At 39.9% G+C, this 23,212-nt stretch overlaps 2 long non-coding RNA genes across 5 annotated transcripts; both read right to left on the bottom strand.

Annotated features, from left to right (window-relative positions):
• Positions 1-2,714: 2,714 nt before the first annotated feature.
• Positions 2,715-7,571, bottom strand: LOC113633836 (uncharacterized). Of its 2 annotated transcripts, XR_003438367.1 has the most exons (4): positions 7,507-7,541; positions 6,471-6,732; positions 6,039-6,226; positions 2,715-3,030 (listed from the first exon to the last, which is right to left on the bottom strand). It is a non-coding gene; the product is annotated as an uncharacterized LOC113633836 (long non-coding RNA). The 2 variants fall into 2 exon arrangements; XR_003438366.1 differs by lacking the exon at positions 6,471-6,732 and having other exon boundaries at positions 7,507-7,571.
• Positions 7,572-7,690: 119 nt separating this feature from the next.
• On the bottom strand, positions 7,691-22,728 carry LOC113633837 (uncharacterized). Of its 3 annotated transcripts, XR_003438369.1 has the most exons (4): positions 22,591-22,728; positions 20,619-20,676; positions 16,612-16,781; positions 7,691-7,916 (listed from the first exon to the last, which is right to left on the bottom strand). It is a non-coding gene; the product is annotated as an uncharacterized LOC113633837 (long non-coding RNA). The 3 variants fall into 3 exon arrangements; XR_003438368.1 differs by lacking the exon at positions 16,612-16,781; XR_003438370.1 differs by lacking the exons at positions 16,612-16,781; positions 22,591-22,728 and adding an exon at positions 21,820-21,861.
• Between the last annotated feature and the right edge of the window lie 484 nt (positions 22,729-23,212).

The raw sequence follows: 23,212 nt of genomic DNA, 5'->3' as shown, positions 1-23,212 counted from the left end.
AGGCAGCAGCATGTGGTAGTCTTAGAACTCCAGATTTAAAGTCAGGCAGCTTTAGTTTGCCTCCTGGACCGGTTATTAACTAGCTATTTGATTTGGGGTAAATCCTTTAATCTTTATGAACTTGACTTTCTGCTGTATAGAACTTTTTAAGTAAAATCATGGTTAAATAATTCACAGTGGGCTTCCCTGGTGGCGCAGCGGTTGAGAGTCCGCCTGCCGATGCAGGGGACGTGGGTTCGTGTCCCGGTCCAGGAAGATCCCACATGCCGCGGAGCGGCTGGGCCCATGGGCCATGGCCGCTGAGCCTGCGCGTCTGGAGCCTGTGCTCGGCAACGGGAGAGGCCACAACAGTGAGAGGCCCGCGTGCCGCAAAAAAATAATAATAATAATAAATAATTCACAGTACATGGCACATTAATTGTAAATAATAATAATAATGTGTGCTAGATTAGGACCGGACTAGAGTATTTTGTATGAGCAGGCTATTTCCTATCTTATTGAGGAAGAACATTTGAGAAATCCTTCAGCTGTTTATTTTGCATCTGAAACAATGATCTGTTAGTAAAAGGGCAGTATGTTTGCATGTGTGTCCTACTTGGGCCAACACACATTGACACAGATGAGTTTCACTCTTGCATCTGCTCAGTCTTGTAATTTTTTTCTCACTCACAAAAAGATTTTGACTTGACCATGGTGTTTCCAGGAAATCATTTATAGTAAAAGGGCCTTTTGGGACATCATCTATGCCTTCATCTCCTTTTTGCCAAATTGGAGTTTATAGTCCATTGGAGTGGACTCTTGTAGTGGTAGTGTTTTTCTGCTATGCACATCCTGCAGTGAATTTACATCACACACAGGAAAGATCACCTCTTCCAGTCCAACAGCCAGAAGTAAAGAGGAAGTGAAATGAAGTCAATGGATTATTAATGTGAAAAATTAATGTGAAAAATCAAGATATACAATGTAATTTCATATTAACTCCCTTTTTAAAACTATATTCTTACATAGCAAAAACCATAGAAAAAACATACATTCAACGATTCATAGTGGTAAACTCTAGAAAGTGGGACTATAAATGATTTCTTCTTATTATCTCTTTTTTGATATTTTCAGAAAAGACTCAATATACCTGTGTTTTTTGTATTTTTGTATGATAAGGAAAATAGCATGGTAAAAATTAGATTTAAAAAGCACCTACTGAGCGTAGTACCTGGCAAATTTTAGATACTCAGTAGATGTCCAGTGATGTAATGAATGGTCCACAATCTGGGCAATTCCTGATGAGCTGACAGTTCAGCTGCCCTGGCATATCGATCATCCTGGCTCCACCACTGAGTGATCTCTCCAAGATAGCAAGAGAAAGAGGAAGGAGAAAAAAATGGAGAAGAGAATGGAGGAAAAAGATTCAGGAATGAAGTGCAATAAGGGACAGGTTACATCCCTTGATCATAGCATATTGTACCTGGAACACATGCTATGGAAAATGGACCCCAATTTCTTGGGCACTATGCAGGCATTTCATGGAGAACACAGTCTCCCACACTTCTGCAACTCTCATCATGTAGATGGGGAATTACCCTGACCCATCACAAGTGTAGTTAGTAGCAATGATTTGAATCAAGGCCTCCTAACTCCAGCTCAGGGCTCCTTCTGATAAAGAAGTATATCTATGAAATATATGAGTATATATGCAAACTTACTTTAACTTAGGAGCTCAGAAGGGTGATGGGAAATCAAAAATATCAAGAAGAATCAGAACACTGAAGAAAAAGAAACTTAAAGGCATATTTATGAGCCCCAGTTAAATATATACAACCTTCAGTCAAAAAATATTTATGAAAGGCATGAATGTTTTAGGAGCTACAAGAGAATCAATCCACAAAGATGAAAGAAGTAACTCACCCAGGGCAGAGAGCACATCATCAGCCCAGATACAACAGAACAAAACAAAACAAAAAAAAACAAAACAAAACAAAACCCAGAGAGCTATTTAGCAACAATCTGTTGCAGAAGAATCTCCATTGTGCATTTAGGATGTCATTCATTGCTCCGCTGAGTTCTTGTGTTCAAAGAAATAAGGCAAGGTCTATTTCTCTTTCCTAAATCCCTGGATCCTTGCCTTCTACCCACCCCAACCAAACCCCTACACTAAAAGACAGAAATTGGTAGCTGACTACATTATTGACTCAAATCCCCAAAATTGTACTCCCAAATGCCAAAGGGATGATTTATATGTACACTGCTGATGCACCTAGAGAACATAGTGTGCAGTCAACGGGAAGGAGAAGAATTGTGCCTCCTACCTTACAATTCTCTACTTAAAGGCAGTCCTTTTTTCAGAATACTTTTTTATTTTTAATTCAGGAACAAGACACTGAATTTTATCCAGGATCTCAATGCACTTCATGGATGTTATCTAGAGGCCAGTATTAGTTTTGTCTGTTCTTTAGACCCTTCTTGTACACAACAGTTTAAATAATAAATAAAAGCTTAACGTGATATGGAGGGTTTACATTTTGACAGAGATAAAGGTCAAAAACAGAGGTGATAGTCATTCCTTTCCATTCCAGGCATTAGTTCTCTGGCTGGGGAATGGCTTGGGAAAGGCCATAAGAACTTTGGAAGCCCTTGATCCCACCTTACTGAACCTCCATCTCTCCCGCTGCATGGGTACTGACTGACTCTACAATCTGAGAGACAACTCTAGGCAGTGATTGTAAGAAAATTTTAATCCTCTGGAAATCAACTCATCATAAACATGAGTTAATTGAAATTTAGGTTTTGATCTTCCTTTTATTAATAAGTGATAACATTAATTAAAGTATCATTATCTGCTATTATAAACAGATTTCAAAAATGTGTATTGTCCCAAACAGTAGAAATCTTCACAAATGTAAAAGCCAAAATGGGTGACATCGATCCGCTGTGGTCCTCTTCCTGATTCCAGGAAACAGGTTCCTCCATCTCATGGCTCCATCATCTTCAACATGGGGCTCCCCAGGTTAATGGCTCATCTGTGTCTGCACCAGGCTGGTCAACAGGGAAGAGCATGGAAGGGACCATGAGAAATCCTTATGTGCTGGACCAGGAAGTGAGACATATCACTTCTGATCACACTCTGTTGGTTAGAGTTCAGTCACATGACCACACCTTATACAAGGGAAGTTGGGAAATGTAGGCTGTGTGTCCAGGAAGAAGAGGAAACAGGTGAGTTTTATTGCTAGACAGTCTCCATGACAATAGGAAAATAAATTAACATCAGCACAATAACAACAAAATTGCAGTTTCCAGAGTATACCCTGGAGGCTACAGAAGTGAGACCTAGTCTCTAATAACTACATCTTCAGTCCTACACAAGATCTCTGTGTAGAATAAAGATCTTGTAAGGTTTTTTTTCTCTAAGAAAATTTCATCACCATGATGGGAAAACTCCTAAGAAATGAAAACAAAGATGTATTTTAAGGAAGAAAAAGAGTTTCAGCATCAAGAGTTGAAGGAGAAAAAAATCATTGAAATATCCCTAATTAGTTTGAAATTTTAATTTACCAAAAGGTACATTCTCATTCAAGCTAGTTAATTGGGGGGTTACCCTAACCAGTTAATAAGCCATGGTTATTAATAGCGATATTGTAGTATTCATTATACTAATGAATTCCTATTTACATATAGTCCACCTGAGATTAAATAGAAGCTGAGGGAAAGGAAGGAAGGAAGAAAGAAAGGAAGGAAGGAAGGAAGGAAGGAAGGAAGGAAAAGGGAGAGAGAGAGAAAGGAAGTGAGGAGGGAGGAAGGGAGGGAGAGAAAAAAAGGAAAGGAAGGGAAAGAAGTAGTTCCCCTCTGTGTCGGTGTTTTCTCCATCATTTGTTCACTGGACAACTACACTTGGCTTTGAAAATCAGTCACCCCTGCTCTAATTGCAATGACAAAAAGTAGCTCTGAGTGAAGAAACCCAAAAGTATTTGAAACCAGGTTACAACTCCCCTCAGTAATTTGGTTCTATAAGAAAATATACATGCCAACAAATTATCTTTCACTCCTGCAAGAAGAGATCCAGTTCTTTTGGGAATCTGAATTTATTTAAAGAGTGGGATGGGAAGGAAAGCACTCATTTAACCAGTTTTTAAAACAGATTTCATGACTATAAGCTTGAAAAAAGTCTCTGGCAGAAAAACACCTTAACTCTAATCGAAGCTAAACTGATGTTCTTGATGTTGGAAGGGTGCAGAGTGAAAGACGAATGGGCTGTGCTCCAGTGTCGTGCATGTCTGTGAAAAACCAAATACTCATACTAGCTTGTCCCCTTCAATCTTAGCCATCATCCAAGAAATGCAAATACTGAGGCTCAGTCTGCCTATCAGTATCAACTGATATTGATTAGAGTAAATGAAATAAATGCACTCAAACATCACTAATGGAAATACAATTTGGAAGGTAGTTTTTTTGGAAATTTGGTCAAGGTTAGATGCATTCATATTTTTCAAACCAATGATTGAATTTCTAACCTCATTTCAAAGGAAATGCTCTTAATTTCAGGGGGAAGAAGTCATATATAAGATGTTTGTTGGGCTTCCCTGGTGGCGCAGTGGTTGAGACTCTGCCTGCCGATTCAGGGGACACGGGTTCGTGCCCCGGTCCGGGAAGATCCCACATGCCGCGGAGCGGCTGGGCCTGTGAGCCATGGCTGCTGAGCCTGCGTGTCCGGAGCCTGTGCTCTGCAACGGGAGAGGCCACAACAGTGAGAGGCCCGCATACCGCAAAAAAAAAAAAAAAAAGATGTTTGTTGCAAAGCTATTTATGACAGCAAATGCCAACAATGGGATAGTTTCAATCAATTTGGCATATAGACTATAATGAAGATATTTGAAATTATGCTGTAGTTTTGGTCCTATGCAACTTATTACCCGTCATGAATCAGTAAACTTTTAATTACTGAATATTTAGAGCTCTTAGTGTCAAAGTAATTGAGACCTCAGTCTTTAGCTTTAAATGAATACTTTAGTTTGTGCTTTCTGAGCGGCTAGAATATTGTATTCCTGTTTCTAAGTTTGGGGCATTTTAATGGCATTACATTTGGGAATGAATGGAAATTGAATGCCAGGATCACTTTGAAAATGATGTCATTTTACAAAAACTTGGAGAGAGGCTTAAAAGATAATGTTAAGTGAAAAAGCAGGAAAGGAAAATTGTTGGTAGAGTCTGGTAACAAAAAAATGAAATAGGAATGAACATTTTGAAATAGAAAAAAATCCTATTTTTTTCCACTTTCCTTCATCTTTTCAAAATTTCTTCAAAAAAATTAGCATTTTCTTTGAGAAAAAAGAAAAGATATATTATATGTATAACTTAAAAAAAAATTACCTCTTAGGTCTATACCTTCCCATACCTTGACTGCAACTCTCAAATTGTAACAATCATGTAGGTTACACGAAGCCTGATATTAGCCAGGCGACTGCAATACCTCCTAGGAAACTGGGCGGGCCTCATTCCCAGAAGCAGTGTGAGCCCTAGGAGGGACGGATGTCCATGTAGCCAATCAAGTGTCTCAGGTCCACAACCACTTCATGTGGAGCAAGGATGATGACACTGAACATCCATTTAGAAAGGAACACAAGCAAGAATTCCATTCTTCCTCAACTCTGCAGCTCTCCTTTACCCTGGATCTAGAAATGACTTCTCAGGCTGAGGAAGTATAAGGCGGCAAAAGGACCAGAATCTGCCTCTCCCGCTCCTCTTTAAGGTGACTGTACCACCGATAAAAAGACAAGCTACTAGAAGGCAAGCTGAGTCAGGTCTCGTAGCCAGCAATCTCCTTATTGCTCTTGCGGGCAGAATGAGGTTTTGTTTCTCTTTCGGTGACAGCGACACTGAGCCTATCTTGGTCAGGCCTTCTGCATCATCCTAAAATGACTTTTTTTTCTTTCTCCTGCATTTAATCGTATTCTCTGCCACTAAACTTTTTAAAAAGTGGTGCTTAGATCCTGTTGAGCTGGGCATGAAAGAGCCCCTTTGCTCCCAGGGTTCTGATGGAGGAGACTTACCTTTAAATTGTGAAGAATCTCAAGGATCCCACTTGCCTGTGATCCCACTTTAGCCTTAAGTTCTGTCTCCTCCCCAGAATTCAGATATAGTGTTGGGCTTGAGGAGGTAATGGTGCAAGTTGACCGTGTCACTGGGTACAATGGTATTTCCTGAGAACCAACTTGGGTGTTCGGTAGCGCATTAGCTGCTGGATTAGGACAGTGGAGACATGCTTTAAACAAATTATTCCAACAAGTTACTAACTAATTAACCTCAACTGTCCAGAATGCTATAGGAGTGTCTCACAGGCAGACATACCTCAGCCTAAAGCAGTGATTTTTTTCAACCAGGGACAGTTTTACCCTCCAAGGGGACATTAGGCAATGTCTGAAGACATTTTTGGTTGTCACAATTTGGAGGAAGGTGAGGACAGGAACAAGAGTATTACTGACCTTCAGTAGGTAAGAGCTAGCATGCTGCTAAACACTCAACGATGTCAATAGTGTCTAGGTTGAAAAAACCCTGGTAATTTTCAAACTTGCCCAGTTTCTGATTCAGGAGGTATGGGGTGAGGCCTGAGAATTGCATTTCTCATAAGCTCCCAGGTGATGCTACTCTCTGTTGGACCAGGAACCACACTTGGAGAACTATTGGTCTGCATTTTCAAAGAAGTCATCCCCAGAAAATGACGTGTAAAGGCCCAGCGAGCATTAGCTGAAGAAAAAGGGAAAGATAAGCTTTTGCATGAAGTTTGTGCAAAAACGCGGGAGTAGGAAGTTTTGTCATGTTCAAGTAGCTGAAATAAACAAACATGGGGTTGAATGAAGCTGGAGAGGGAGCCAGAGAGATTGTGCAGGGCTATTGTAGAAGCATGGTCTCTATTCCATTGAAAGCTACGGAAAGGCACTGAAGAGATTTTTAGCAGGGGGTTGGGGAAACTTGACTGGGCAGTTGGGGTGAAGAGTAAAGTAAAATATGTTGCCTGTAGTTTAATATAATAAAAGAGCATGGCCTTTGGAACCAGACAGTCCTGAATTTCAATTCTAGTTAAGCCTCTTTGCTAGTTATATGATCAAGGGCAAATCATTTAACTTTCTGTGAGCCTCTGTTTCCTCTCTGTAAAATGGAACCATTCAGACCTACGTCACTAGATTGTTGTGAGAATAAATGAGATCATGTTTGTAAAAGTGTCTGGCACACAGGAAGGCTCAACAAATGTTAATTCTCTTCCATTAATCATCAACGATGAAAGGATCAGGGGCTTCTCCAGGACCTAATTTGCATCTCAAAAAGCACACAGTAAAGCATGATGTCAACAACACAGGTCTGTCCAAAGAGTGCTTGTATCACCTGTGTGTGCCAAATGTATGTCAGGGCCTGCTGCTGGCAAGTTTAAGGGCAAATTAGGCAACCACCAACCCACGCAAAAAGGCTGCAAAGCTAATGCTAGGTTTGCAGATACCATCACAGAACTCAGGCCAAAATTACCTAATTTATTGACATTTGGATACTTCCAGAGGCTCTTTTACCAGGTCCCTTATTGTTTTGTAGCCTGACAATGGGAAGGAGAAACAGTGCTTAAAACCACAATAAATAATAATAATACTTAGCACTTAAATAACCTCCGCCATCTTCAAAGCCATTTACAAACACTCACAAATTAAGACTCGCCCAGTCCCAGCCTTGGGAAAGTGTCATTATCTTGGTTTCTTCCATACAGCACAGAGGATGAACCAGTAGAGTTGTCCAAATTCTGGCCACTTGGCTTGAGAATCAGCTGCTTTAATTCAATCCAGGCATCACTAGTGGGCCTATTCTAGAAGAATCTGGGCATTTCTTTGGATCATAGAGTAGTACAGAATGTTTGATGAGAAGAGTAATTCCACTTTACAAGAATCCTTTAAAATAATAAATAAAGAAGGTAGAGGAAATGTTTGGAGGAGATGCGTAGGTTTATGGCATAGATTGTGCTATGGTTTTACTTCATCAAGTTGTAAACATGTGTAGCTTTTTGTATGTCAATCACACACTCAGTGAAGTGATTTTAGATAAAAGAAAAAATCCCTTGTGAATCTAATTTTGCACAGAAGTACCCAGCACAATCTGAATTAGACTTAACTGGAAGGTTGGCTTTTTGGCCAACAAAGTGCTGTCTCTGAATCCCCAACTCTCTTACTCTACCATCTCCCAGAAAACTGAGTGAATGTCAGGATTTTTGCATGTGTCTGATAATTATGTAATTAATAATGATAATATCTCAAAGTTTCCTCATCTGTAAACTAGAGATAATGGACCACAGGGTTCTTGTGAGGACAAAGTATGAAGAATGCCAGGGTGGCAATCAACACAAGAAAGCTTTCCTTATCATTGTTGTGGTTGATACCATTGCCATTAGATTTTTATTATTTTCCATATATTTCCCATATGCTGTGTCTTACAGGGTTCATCACAGTCCTCTTGTAGAGGTAAGCAGGTAATATTACCCTCTGCGGAAATGTGGGCTCAGAGAGAGAAAACAGACTCACCTAAAACCACAGAGCTCATCACTGTCAGAAGAGGGAGGAGCCCACGTGCTGTCTTTATATCATCCCTGCTTCATTCATAATTCCTCTCTTCCTTCTTCTGTGCTAAGCACTCCATTCCATTTTCTCCTTCAAATCCTCCACCCACAATATTTAATCTCACTTTTACAGGAAGCTCAGCATCTGAGAAGTTAAGTAAGATGTACAAGGGAGTGCTAATGTGGACCTTAGGATCTGGGTCCAGGTCTATCTGGCCCTAAAACCTGAGCACTTAATCAGTGCAATAGACCAGAAAACAATCTACAGAAAAAGACTTTTTAAGTCTAGCATGTTTTCATTCTCTCCCTCTACACATTCCAGGCAAAGAATGGCATCTTTTATTTTTGCTCTCGTAACTCCACAGCAACTCTAGACATTTATTGAGCCCCTATTATGTGCCATACACTGTACCCAAGGTCTATGGAATATCTTCAAGGATCTTGTACTCAAGAAGCTTCATGTCCAGTGGAAAAGGTGAGCATCAGCTCTTACCACTGCTCCTCAGAACCAAGATTGAGAAAGGATCATTCAAAATGGCCATGGCTACAATTCTGGATCTCGGAAATGCCAACCATCCCCACCTTCACCCCTACTCCTGTGCTACCAAGGGCATGATGATTTAGAAACAGAATCAGACAACTGCATAAGACGGTCCTCATTTGTCTCAAGGTATAAGGTATTTGTTCTCAAGGAAGTCCTGTATGCTTATTTCAAAGTGGATTATGTTTTCTAGTCTATTGCACTGATTAAGTGCTCAGGCTTTAGGGCCAGATAGACCTGGACCCAGATCCTAAGATCCACATTAGCGCTACCTTGTACATCTTACTTAACTTCTTAGATGCTGAGCTTCCTGTAAAAGAGAGATTAAATATTGTGGGTGGAGGATTTGAAAGAGAAAATGGAATGGCGTGCTTAGCACAAAACTGGGCACATGGTAGGTCTCCATAGATAGCAGCTATTGTCATTACTGTTACATTATTATGCTATTGTTGTTATTATTAAACCTCTATTCTTTACACAAAAATTGTATTAAATCCGATTGCAAAGTTTGGCAATGATGCTGCTAATATCTCTCCTATAGATAATCTTAGTGCAAACTCACTGGTTATCAATGAAGTCCTTGAAAATAATACAACTATCCATGATATAGTTGCAGAGATTAAATTTTTTTAATTCTTTGTGCTTTTTGGCAGAACTGCAAAGCTCAGAAATAAGGAGCCAACTCAAAGGAACGGAGTTGTTAGAATGAGAGAGAGTGGAAATCCCAGCTCTGCACCTTACTAGTTGTGTGATCTTGGGGAACTCAACTCTTTAAAGACTCTGTTTTCTCTTTTATAAAATGGGGACAATAAGATCAACTTCCCTGGGTTATTGAAGAGCTAATAAAATAATGTGTGGCATTTTACAAATCCTAATAAAATACCTATGATTAGGTTTTTACTGTTCTTAAAATATGGATGGCTTTAGGTAAAAAGACACTGGAGAATAAATTAATAACTATTTTATAAATATAGTTATATTGTAGATAAACTCTTTTAAAATAGATAGACAATTGCTGATGGAAAAAATAATGGAAGGGCTGCTTGTAGTAAAAGGGTAGAAAGGAATGCATCATAATCGTTAAATGCCTTTTGTGTGCCATACAAATAGCATGATATTAATAGCATGATATTAATAGCATGATATTAATTGCATGATATTAGTAGCATATTAATTGCATGATATTAGTAGCATATTAATTGCATGATATTAATTGCATGATATTAATTGCATGATATTAATTGCATTAATTGATTAATAGATCTAGACAGAACTGGGTTCAAATCCTAGTTCTCCTGTTTCTTGGCTGTGCAGCTTTAGATGGTTACTTAATCTCTCTGAGCTTCCTGATCTATAAATGAGATAACCAATATCATCTACCTCATAATGTTTTGGTGAAAACTTAGGGCATGAAAAGTACTTACACTGTACCTGAGAAATATCAGGCACTACATAAATGTCCCCTTTATTTTGACTCTTATACAAAAAAGAGGAAAAACAACCTAGTTAAAGTTCTCTATGTCTTTTAAGGGGTAGAATACATTTGTCTCAGGCAGAGCAGCAGTTACAAGAGTAACATCTGAAGATGCTACACTAAGTGAGAGAAGCAGAGGCATGGAATTGAAATCCTCAGTGCCTTTATATCAGAGAACTGCAACAAAGAAAGCAGAATCAAGGCTGGGTCCAACATGAGGGTAGCAAGACACTATACTGCCTGAAATGTCACTGCAAGCAGGGTGATCTTATATCCCAGTCTGCCCAGGCATTACAGTTATCTTTTGATACATAACCAAGCACCCCAAATTTATGTCTTAAAAGAGCATAATTTTGTTCAAGCATTTGCAATCTTGGCAGGGCTCTGCAAAAAGAAAGGAAGGAAGAGGAAGGAGGGAAGGGAGAAAGGAAGGGAGGAAGGAAGGAAGGAAATAAGAAGGAGAGAGAGAGGAAGGGAGGAAGGAAGAGAAAGAGAGAGAGGGAGAAAAAAAGAAAAGGGAGGAAGTGAGATAGGGAATAGACGATCGGTTGAAAGATAGAGATAGATAGATGATAGACAGATAGGTGATAGGTAAATAGGTAGATAGATAATTGAAAAGTTACAGAAGGGCAGAATTGGCTTGAACTCAAGAAGAAATTCTGAGGACTACCCCAACTTTGGTGGGCTCCAAAGGAAAGAATTCCTCTAGGGACCAGAGGTTGAAAAGTGACCTCTGACATCCTTTCCAGCTCTCAGATTCTGTGACCCTCTCCAAAGAACAGACGTGGTGGTGATTAACATTCCCTTTTTCCCAAGATGGGTGGTGCACGCTTTCATCTTTCAATGTTTATAAATGCCTTTGAAGGTGGAATGTGCCACATACATACTAAGAGCTATTATTAATATGGTGCCCAAACACCTCTCTCCACATGATAGTCAAAGAACAAAGCATTAGGGGTGCAAGTAAGCATGTGTGTGCACACACTCCAATTGAGGAATGTTCTTTATTCTCACCCTGCCTTGGGAGAGGCAGGATATGTCACAGAGGCCAGAGATGGAGCAGAATCAGGGACATGCAAGTGTCGAAAGGGAGAATTCGATGACAAGCTTGGAACATAATTGATCAATGCAGTTATCAATGCAGTTTTTATTTCTCCTATTTGCTATAGACATGAGCTAAGCACAAAAGAAAATGTAAAAATGTCATGGATACAAGGTCCTGCACTGGAGGACAGATATGACAAAGACATTGAGTCAGTATCTTCTGAAGTCTACTCTCAGAAGATACACTTAAAGACCAGTAGACCAAGTCCCAGATGCAGATAACCCACCAGGACTGAGCAAGGAGAGATCTTGTTTATAGAACACCAGGGATAGGTCATCTAAAATTTTTGCTGCAATTGCAGAGGTCATGTTTCTAAAACATTTTTGTTCATGAATACTTTAATCCCATGAAAGTTATTAACCCCCTTCCCAGAAAAATACACATGCAAATGAAATCTTGCATGAAGTATGTGTGGAATTCACAAATTTCCAAAAGCTCTGTCTTCCCTGGGCCCTTTTCTGTAGCTCTTGTGTAGCTGTATACTCTAAATTTTGAAATTATCTAACTCTGATCAGATTCAAAGCAGACAACAGATCTCCACCTCCGGATTCTGGGCATCCAGCTCAGTGCCCGGCAAGTCATGCACCTAAGATAAGTGCTTGTTTAATGGATAAACACGGAATTAAAGTATTTAAAAGAACAAGGAATCCTCCTTTAGCTGTATCTCTAAGGGTCTTTTTTATTTGTTTTATTTTTGGGTTGTTTTTTAATACTTCTCAGGCATTTGACCACCATAGGTTAGCAAGCCAAGAACAAATAAATGAATAAGTGAATCACCCAGAATTATTTCAAGAACAAAGGAAGGTTGAAACATTTGCTCTCTTACCCCCAACACAGGATGCAAACTCTGTCTTGAAGAGCTCTAAGGAACTATGTGTAAACTGCAAAATTCACACCTAACATGGCAAAATTGAAGAAGTCTGTTTTCAGAAATCCCAGAAAAATAGCAAAGCAGAACAAGTCAAGCCCTTGATCTATCTGAGCAGAATCAGCCACGGTAGACTTCTTAAGCTTTCAAAGGTTCCTCCATCGTGAAGAAATGGGAGTAGGTCGCGCTTAAATTCACCACCGGCTGTAAATGTTGCCAGGATAAACCCTTCAACAAGACAAGCGCCCCTGGCAACCATTCACTGGAAGAAATGGATCCTATCACTCAAGCAAGGTCCTCATTTACAAAAGTCAAGATGGCCAGAGAAAGAGAGGCAAAGACGAGAGAGAGTAAACGATTGAGGGTAGCAGGGCGAGAGGGACAGAGGAAGCCTTCAGGTCAAGTCTTCCGGCTTCCTCTCTTTCTAAAGTAGTCATTCCCCTTCAAGAGGTAAATAAAATAACACCATATGGGTATGACATTATGCAAATGAGGAGTCGGAGAGAAGACACCCTAATAGCTACTGAGAGCCAGATACCCAGATGGGAAGCTGTGCGGTGTCTCATCTCCGGGGGCCCTCACTCCGTGCCCAGCACCTTTGCATGCTGGTCCAGGACTTCAAGCCTTGAGGGCTTCCAACTTCCGGCCACCTTGAGGGGCTTTTTAGTAAAGTGCCACGAAGATAAAATTAGAAACCGGGCTTCCTTTTTTTTCCCCCGTCACTCTATTAGTTACACATAAATCAGCATCAACTGAGAAACACGCCCTCCCAATTTTCAATGACAGACACAAGAGTAGGCTGGGTTTTAGCCACTACCTCCAGGCTGCCTCTCAGATCCTCTCCACCTGCCACCCCCAAAACAAAAGAAAACCATGCCCCTCACCCCAGCATTCTCACCATTTCATCTGTTCCCTCTTCTTTCTAAATGTGTGACCCATAGAAAATAGCTCAAGTTCTTTGACCCTCATCTGTGAAATGAGAATTAAAAAAATCTGTCCACTACAGGTACACAAAAAAGATGATCAACATCGCTAATCATCAGAGAAATGCAAATCAAAACCACAATGCGATATCGCCTCACACCTGTCAGAATGGCTATCATCAAAAAGAACACAAATAACAAATTGTTGGCAAGGAAGTGGAGAAAAGGAACCCTTCTGCACTGTTGATGGGAATGTAAATTGGTGCATCCACCGTGGAAAACATTATGGAGGTTTCTCAAAAAACTGAAAATAGAACAACCCAGCAATTCCACTCCTGGGTATGTATCTGAAAAAAACAAAAACACTAACTGAAAAGATACACTCACCCCAATATTCATAGCAGCATTATTTACAATTGCCAAGATATGGAAGCAATCTAAGCGTCCATCAACAGAAGAACGGATAAAGATGTAGTGTATATATACAGTGGAATGCTATTCAACCATAAAAAGAATGAAAATTTGCCATTTGCAACTTGGATGGACTTGGAGAGTATTATGCTAAGTGAAATAAATCAGAGAAAGACAAATGCTGTATGATATCACTTATACATGGAAGCTAAATAATACAACAAACTAGTGAATATAAGAAAAAAGAAGCAGACTCATAGATATAGAGAAGAAACTAGTGGTTACCAGTGGGGAGAGGGAAGGGGCGAGGGGCAAGATAGGGGTAGGGAATTAAGAGGTACAAACTATTATGTATAAAATAAGCTACAAGTACAACATGGAGAATATAGTCAATATTTTATAGTGACTATAAATGGTGTATAACCTTTCAAAATTGTGAATCACTGTATTGTACACCTGTAACTTATATAATACTGTATAGCAACTATACTTCAATAAAAGGAAAATATTCTTAAAAAGGCTGTCCACCTGCAGAGTTGCCCTTATAATTGAGTGAGGTTTGGCAGCAAGCTGGTCACCAACTGCTTAGTGAAGATTGTTGTATGCAAATCATCATGAGTCCAGTTGGTTTATAACCCCAAATTCAGCCTCAAATATGATCCCCAAGGGCAAGGTCTTGTCACTCACTATAGGGGCTTTCAGTCTTGCAGGTGATCAAAAAATGCTGCAGATGCCAGAGATGGGAATAAAAGATTCATTGATCCTTTTCTTTCCTCAAGGCTGCTTTTTGTGCCATTTATGTTTATTGAGAGAAGAAAATGAGGGCAGAAGTTTCATAAGAGTTGTTTTTTTGTTGGTCATTTTGTTGTGTTTTTGTAAGGGTCAAGGCTTGGTTCATTTGTATGTGATTTACATTCGCTTTTTGGAGACCGTAATTTTGTTAAGTTAGCCTGAGATGGAGCAGGGTGAATCATGGAACCCGCAGCATCTATGCAAAGCCTGCCTCTGACAGGTGAGGTCTGCAGGACGTCCTGCTCAGCTTCCTCAAGTGTGACCACACTCAGGAGATGCTCCTTTGTGAATGTTACTAGATGAATGTTATTGTTCTGCTGTAAAGTTTAGAAGTGTATTTTAAATAATTATTGATAAGTATTGATACCTGTTTTCCATTTAATGTAGAAAGAGCGACTTTTCTTCTGTCATATTTCTATTTAGGTTTTTAAAAAGTTACTCTAAAGAAAATATAAAATGAACAGTAATACAGATGGTATCCAACTGAGTCAAAAATCTTGAACTGGTTCTCCAATGATAATTTGTATTTGAGAAACCATGGGTGAGTAGAGAAAACTTTGAAGAAAAGAAAAGCTATCTGGGCTCCAGTTCTAGCTCTAGTGATTTTTCTGTGAAAATGTAGGCATACCATATTACATCTCAGTTCACAGATTTTCCAGTCAGTGACAGTGAGGATGATGCTACATGATGGGAGATAACTTCTTCTCTCTCCTTCATTCCACTCATGAAAAGCATCCTTATTCTTTAAGAGTTACCCTACCCAACGACTCTTTGTTCAAAAAATGTATTAACTAACTTATTGTGGTGATCATTTTGTAATGTACACATATATCAAACCATTATACCTTAAAATTATGCAATGTTATATCTCAATTTTATCTCAGTACAGCTGGAAAATAATTGTTTAAATATTTTAAAATACACACACACACACACACACACACACAGAATAAGGGGTTGAATGACGATATGAAAGACTTGCTTTTCCAAGAAAAGCATACCATCAAGTTTCCAGAAAAGAGGAATTTGTTGGAAACCCATCACCCTCTGTTGTAACATCAGTCTCGATCAGAACAATATCAGTTTTTATCGAGGAGCTGCCATTTAGAGCAGAGATCTGTAAACTACAGCCCATGGGCCACATCTGGCCAACCACCTGTTTTTGTAAGCAAATTGTTATTGGAACACAGCCACATTTGTTCAGTTACATATTTTCTATGGGTGCTTTCATGCTACAATGGCTGAAGCCTGACTCAACTAATACAATAGACAATATAACTGGCTTGCAAGGCAGGAATCAGTCACCTCCAGCCTGTGAATTCCTCCTAATAAAGAAGAAAGCTGAAGGGTCAGTAACGAGGGGTAGTTTATTCGGTGCACGCCTCCTCATTTTGCCTGTTTGACATTCATGAACCAATGCGGTCAGAGAGAATATTACAGCTGGTATGGGAGCAAGATATATCATAGGACCTACCCCCATTCATCAGAAAATAAATCCCCACTTGTAAATGTTTTCCTAATTCCATCAAGATCACAAAAGATTACTAATACTACAAATCAATGTTATTAAAATGATATTTAACTCAGTAAATTGCATGAATGATCAGTAATGCTGAAAACCAATATCTTAAGCCCTCAAAGGACCTGCAGTTTGACTTCTGAGTCTAAAAGAGGCATTAAGTCTACGCTTAACAGCCAGTGAACCCAGGGAGGGGATGAGAAGGTAAGGAAACTGGAGATTCGTGAATAAGACTCTGAGTAAGTGAAAAAGAAGACTCTTTGACTCTTCTTAAGTCTTTGAGGTTGCACTCATTGGGAAATTGCATTATTGGTCAAGAGATATTCACTCTCCTTGCTCCAACACCATGGACAGGGCATAATTCCCAGCCTCCATGACTGGGCTTGGCCATGTGACTTACTTTGGCCAGTGGGCTGCAGGTGGGAAACGATAGGAGGTCAGTTTCAAGCTTTGTGTATTTCTAATCTATCTCTCCCACTCCTGTATTCTCCATGAGAAGTGGATGTCCAAGTGTCTGCTGCTGCTTCAGCCTGGGTCCAGGAATGAGAGCCACGTAGAGTACTTCTGAACCTGAAGTGCAGACAAGACCCAGTCCACAGACCGAACCTGACCAGAAGGCCCATAAGCAAGAAGTAAATCTAGTAGTGAGAGGCCACTGATATTGGGGGTTATTTGATGCTACAGTAAATCTGACTAACACAGGTCACTTCTTTGCCAATGAGGCTGTGGAAATGGTACGTTTATTATCAAATTTGTAAATTAAACACTTATGAAAGCTTGAACAGTAACTAAATGCCCATTATTTCATTTTGCACATAAGGAAGCTGAGATCGGAGAGTGAGTTGCCCAAAGGCTCTAACAAGTCAGTGGCAGAGCAAAGAGAACAGGATTCCTGCCTTGTAATACCTAATTCTTACCCTGGAAGTTTGAGGATCTGAAAGATCTGGTTTAAAACCCCACCTCTGCAAAGAACTAGTGCATGCCCTTGAGAAAATCATTAAATCTCTCTAAGGCTTGGGTTTTCCATCTGTTATATGGAGATAACACTACTACTACTTCAAAAGATAGCTCTAGAATTAAATTAACACAGATAAAGAACATGGTACAACATGTGGGACAATGAAAGCATGCAATAAATATTAGCCATTAATATCATTATTATTATTACTGGATCCCCAAAAGATGGTCATTTGGCCTACTTTTTGAAAATCAACTTTATTGGGGAAAAGTATGCATGCAATAAAATGTACCCCTGTTAAGTACATGGTACAGTTTGGTGAGTTTTAGCAAATTTATACATTCATGCTATCACCATCACTATCACGATATAAAACGTGTCCATGACACTAGAAAGTTCCTTTCTAACCGTTTAAAGTCCATCTGTCCCAGCCCCAGTCCCAGGCAACCGCTAGTCTGCTTTCCACTAATTTGGGATGTCATTATAAATGATTGTTTCCTGTTCTAGACTTTTATGTAAATGGAATACTGGTATATGTGTTTTGTGTCTGAATTCCTCTCCTCAACGTATGTTGAGATTCTTTCATGTTGTCGAGAATATCAATAGTTTATTCTTTTTTATCGTGAGTAATATTTACCATTGCACGGGTATATTACCATTTCTTTATCCATTCACTTGTTAACAGGCAGTTGGCTTGTTGTTCCATTTGGGGGCTATAATGAATAAAGCCGCCCTGAACATTTGTGTACAAGTCTTTTTGTGGACACATGTTTTAATTTCTCTTGGATAAATATCTAGGAATAGGATGGCTGATTGATGATATGTGAGTGTTGATCTTTATAAGAAATTGTCAAAGACCCCTTCAAAGTGATGATAGTATTTCATGCTTTCACCAGCAAGGCGCAATAACTCCAGTTGCTCACATCCTCACTGATACTTGATATGGTCAGTCTTTTTAATCCCAGCCACTTTAATAAGTACATTGGTAACTTATTATGGTTTAAGTTTGCATTTCTCTGATGACAAATTAGGTAGTGTATCTTTTCTGATATTTATTTGCCATCATTATATCTTTTGTGAAGTGTCAGTTCAAAACTTCTACCCATGGAGAGAAAAGGGCAGGTACTTTATAATTATTATTGAGTTGTAAGAGTTCGTTATATATTCTCGCTATATATAGTTCTTTATATATATTCATATATATATGGCAAAGGGCTTTTGTTTGATTTTTTATATATATTTTACTTTTATATATATTTATTTTTATGTATATTTATTTTATATATATTTTATTATATAATGTATGATATATATATATATATATATATATATATATATAAAGAGAAAAGAATATTTTTCTCCAATCTGTACATCCAGCCTATTTTAAACATACTAAGGAAATGTCATTCTCCTCCAAGACAATTCTGAAGTTTGATGGCTCTATGTATTAGGAATCTTGGGCTTATGTAGAAAAAAGACCATTTCTTTATAGCAAGGATTGACAGACTACAGGCAAGGGCCAAACCTGGCCCACAGCTTGTTTTTGTGAATAAAGTTTTATTGAAACACAGCTATACTCATTCGTTTACATATTGACCGTGTCTGCTTTTGTGCTACAAAGGCAGGTTGAATAGTTGCAACAGAGACCACAGGGCTTTAAAGCCTAAAGTATTTGCTATCAGTCCCTTTACTGAAAAAGCTGGTCAACTGTTATTTTATAGCATTGGCCTGTTTGTTCTAATGCAGCTTTTGGATAACAGAAAAGAAATCTGTCACCTCCTTCAAGGATTTAAGACAACTTTTCTGTCTCCCCTTCTTTTCTTCAGGCTTAATAAATATCTCTCACCTTTTCCCAAAATAGGTTTTCAAGCACCAACATCATCTTTGCCTTCCTTCAGCTTGTCAGTTCCTATTAAATTGCCAACCCCAAAGCTATCATAGTCTTCCTTGTGATCAAATCATTACAGGAAATGGGAAAACCATCTACTCCTTTAACTTGGACTACACAGGTTTTTAACAACCTCAACCTATGGCTTCAATTAGAAATGTGGTCAGTTATAACCCCAAGTGTTATTCTACTGAGAGAGATCTCTCCCAAGATTCTTTACTCATTCGCCCATCAGTTCATTCAACAGACATGTGAAGTGACTCTTGTGTTCCATGCATTGTATAAATGGTTATTTAAATCCAGATGCAAGATGCTGGATTCATACCTGTTCAATTCTATGAACTATGACTCGCATTCCAGCATGTCATCTATGGCGTGGGCTATTGTTAAGATTATCTGTTATTCTGCAACAAACTGCTCTAAATGCAATGTGTAAATAAAACGGTAACAATTTACATAGTTCATGAATATGCAATTTGGACCAAACTCAACAGAGAAGGCTCATCTCTGTTCTATGTGGCATCGAGTAGGGTCCTCAGGCACCTCTCTCTCCACGTGGTCTCTCCAGCATGGCCAGGGTAGCCATCCAAAAGCCATGTCTTAAGAGACAGCCAGATTGAAGCTGCATCACTGTTTCTAGCCTAGTGTTATAAATGACTTAAGGTCGCTTCTCTCACATTTTATTTGTCAAGGTGGCCATAAATTCCTGCCCCATTTCAAGCCAGAGGGAGAACTAGACTTCACCTCTTGATGGCATGTGAAAGAAGATGTAGACAGGTCTTAAAACTGCCACAGCTACCATCACTCTAATTGGAATGATGGTTCTCAAACCGGGGCCATAAGGAGCTCTGAGAGTCCACGAACTGAATTGAGTTTCTCCACTGTAAGGACAGAACGTTAACATCTATTCTCCTAACCATCCTTCTCAAGAAGTAAATATTTATTTCTGTGGATCTGCGTCCACTTAGGAGGCTCAGAAGCAAAAAAACAAAGCATTCCACTGGCCTGTGTAAAACAGGCTCTTTCAAGTTACTTTTCTCCAGTCTGGAATCTGTGGCCTGGAGCTCAGCCTCAGGAAGACGACCTTGATGTCTTTATGATTAAATTCAAAGAGGAGAATAAATGTTCCTGCTCTCCTTGGGCCTCTGAAAGATGCCGTGAAATTTTGCTGATGTAACTGGATAAAAGGAGCTCTTTATAATACGTAAATTTTGCCAGCATTGTCTCCTTAGACATCTTTTCAGGCTGGCAGAGAGGTAATGCATCCTGAGTGCATTTAAAGTGAACTGGGCTTTTCTATTTTTAACTAGCATTATTTTTTTAAATGTTAAATATGAATCCTATTACATTACTCAAGGAAAGGTGGATGGAAGTTTGAAATAGACCCCAGAATTGTTCACTTAGAAGCAGTGAGCGTGCTAAGGAGTACAGGCACGTGAATTTTGAAATTAATATCCCAGCTCCAATGACATCAGTATGAAACCTGAGGAAATCAGGTAACCTCTTTGTGCCTCGGTTTCCCCACTTGTCAAGTAGGAAGAAGCCAATGATAAGTACTCACCAATGTTCCAAGTGACTTTCAATAAATGTGGAGGGCAGAAATGCTTCGGGATTAACTTCTACCCTCCGGGCCCCAACAAGGAAAAAGAAAGTGCAAATTAGAGCAAACGTGGGACTTAGAACTAAAAATTCTGCTTCCAAATAGCTTTATGTAACCTCTCTGAGCCTCTGTTTCCTCATCTATAAACTGCAGGTGGCCATCCTTGTATGGCCCATATCCCAAGGCTACTGGGCTAATCAGATGAGATAATGCATGCAAAAGAGCACCATAAACCGTAATAGCCTCTGCATCTGCATCTGTCAATGGCAGTGTTAGAAAAAAAAAAAAAAAAAGATGTGCGAGTTGATCAGGTTCTAAGGTAATAATATTGAGAAAGTGGGAAGAAAGGGCAGGAGGTGGAACTCAGCTGAGCTCTCGCCTTTTGGTCTGAAGCGATAAAACAAAATATCTGGAGCATGCAGTGATGTGATTACTGGACATGTATTCTACGAGACAGCAGAAAGGGGAGAGGAGGAAGGGTAGGGCTAACTCGCTCGGATGGAGGACCAGCTCTATCCATACCAGGCAATGGTATGAATCCCGTTGCCTGGTTCGGATCCTGAATACAGCACTTCTAAGCTGCAAGACCTTGGCAAGATAATTAAACATTCTGTGGGGCTTCCTTGGTGGCGCAGTGGTTGAGAGTCCGCCTGCCGATGCAGGGGACACGGGTTCGTGCCCCGGTCCGGGAGGATCCCACGTGCCGCGGAGCGGCTGGGCCAGTGAGCCATGGCCGCTGAGCCTGCGCGTCCGGAGCCTGTGCTCTGCAACGGGAGGGGCCGCAGCAGTGAGAGGCCCGTGTGCGGCAAAAAAAAAAAAAAAAAACATTCTGTGCCTCAGTGTTTTCATCTGCAGAATTGGGTTAATAATTGTGCCCCTCCATGGAGTTGTCGTGAAGATTATATTAGTTACTGCAAGTGCTTAGAACTTGAGTGCTTCCGATGAATACTCAGTATATGTTATATTTATTCATTCATTTATTCCACTCAATTAACACATATCTATTGAGTGTTCAATCTGTGCCAATCCCTGTTTTAGGAACTGGGCATATAGTCATAAGTAAAACAAAATGCCTGCCCTCAAGTAGCTTGGAGTGTGTTCTAGAGCATTTCCAGAAAGACAACAGATGAATTCTTATACAGGATGTCAATTCAGGGCTCACCTGGCAGTCCAGTGGTTAAGACTTCACCTTCCAATGCAGGGAGTTCGGGTTTGATCCCTGGTCGGGGAGCTAAGATCCCACATGCCTCGCGACCAAAAAAACCAAAACATAAAACAGAAGCAATATTGTAATAAATTCAATAAAGACTTTAAAAATGGTCCAATCAAAAAAATCTTTAAAAAAATGTATGTCAGTTCATGATAAATACGATGGATAAAAGTAAGATGGGGTACAGGGGATATGAGATTAAGGGGTTGCAATTTCAGGTAGAGTGGCCAAGGAGACTTCCTTGATCTCTGATATATTGAACATGTAGGCACAGGTACGGTGGGCTGCCCAGATACACCTCAGGATGTAGGCACTCATCCCGCCTACTACCAGGACCTCTAGCTGCTGCTGCAAGACTCAGTCAAAGAGAGCTTTCATCCCAGACCATTTCTCAGAAGGCAGCCTGCATCTGTGACCGGCCAACATGGAAGTACAAAAGCCTAACCATTTGTCCTCAGCTGGGACAACTCTGAAGGGCCATCGCAGCTCCCTGTGGGGTTGCTGGACATCTCCATTGAAACTGCATCATGGTACAGCTTCTCCCTCTGCCCAGTCTAGCATCCCTCCCCATGTTGTCGTTGTTTCTGAGCTCACTCCCCAGTTAGCCTCCTCCACACAACCCTCAGAGACCTAGACTCTCTTTCCCAGGAAATCTGACCTATGACGAAAGCTAAGTAACTCGTACAATATCTTTCAGCGTGAAGCGGTAGAGCAAGGATTTACCCCGGGGCTGCCTGCCTCTGTGGTTTGGGGCCTCTCCTGTTGTTATCAGCAGTGGTGCACATTCCATTCTGTTCCAGCCAGTGAGGCAGCAGGAAACTTGGAATTTCTGAGCAACCCAGAGCACGAGGGTGGGTGTAGCTGTGGATAAGAAAAGGAGAGGAGGTGTTAATTTCAAGAGCAGAAGACATTAAATTGAAACCCAATGACGATGAAAATGCACCAACACATTTTGAAAAGAAACTTGTGATATTTTAGAATTTGACTCATTTTTTGCTATAGATTCCTAGTGCTTTTGTAATAGGTGTACAATGGTTTAGTTTATATATTTGAAAAATAAACCTCTTTCCAACTAAGTTCTAGCTTTAGTTTGGTTTTCTATCAAGTCTGTTTTCATACATTTTAGAATGCCATTTATATCTTGGGATAAAGTTACTTTGGGGAGCCCCAAAATGTGAACTTCCTCCTAATCTCAACGACGTATTTATTTTTATATCTGGATGCCTTGAAGGATACCTGCCTTTGGTTCAGCCTGCATCCCAGACACAACAGGTCCAGAAGCTGGCAATATGGTAAGTAGACATCCCAGACTGGGAAAAGGAACATAGAAATTCTTCAGGTGTTG

Source organism: Aethalodelphis obliquidens, unplaced genomic scaffold (genome assembly GCF_003676395.1).
Source record: "Aethalodelphis obliquidens isolate GAN/ISIS:26980383/991018 unplaced genomic scaffold, ASM367639v1 scaffold41, whole genome shotgun sequence".
Classification (NCBI taxonomy): Eukaryota; Metazoa; Chordata; class Mammalia; order Artiodactyla; family Delphinidae; genus Aethalodelphis; species Aethalodelphis obliquidens.
This window is presented reverse-complemented; position numbering and strand designations above follow the sequence as displayed.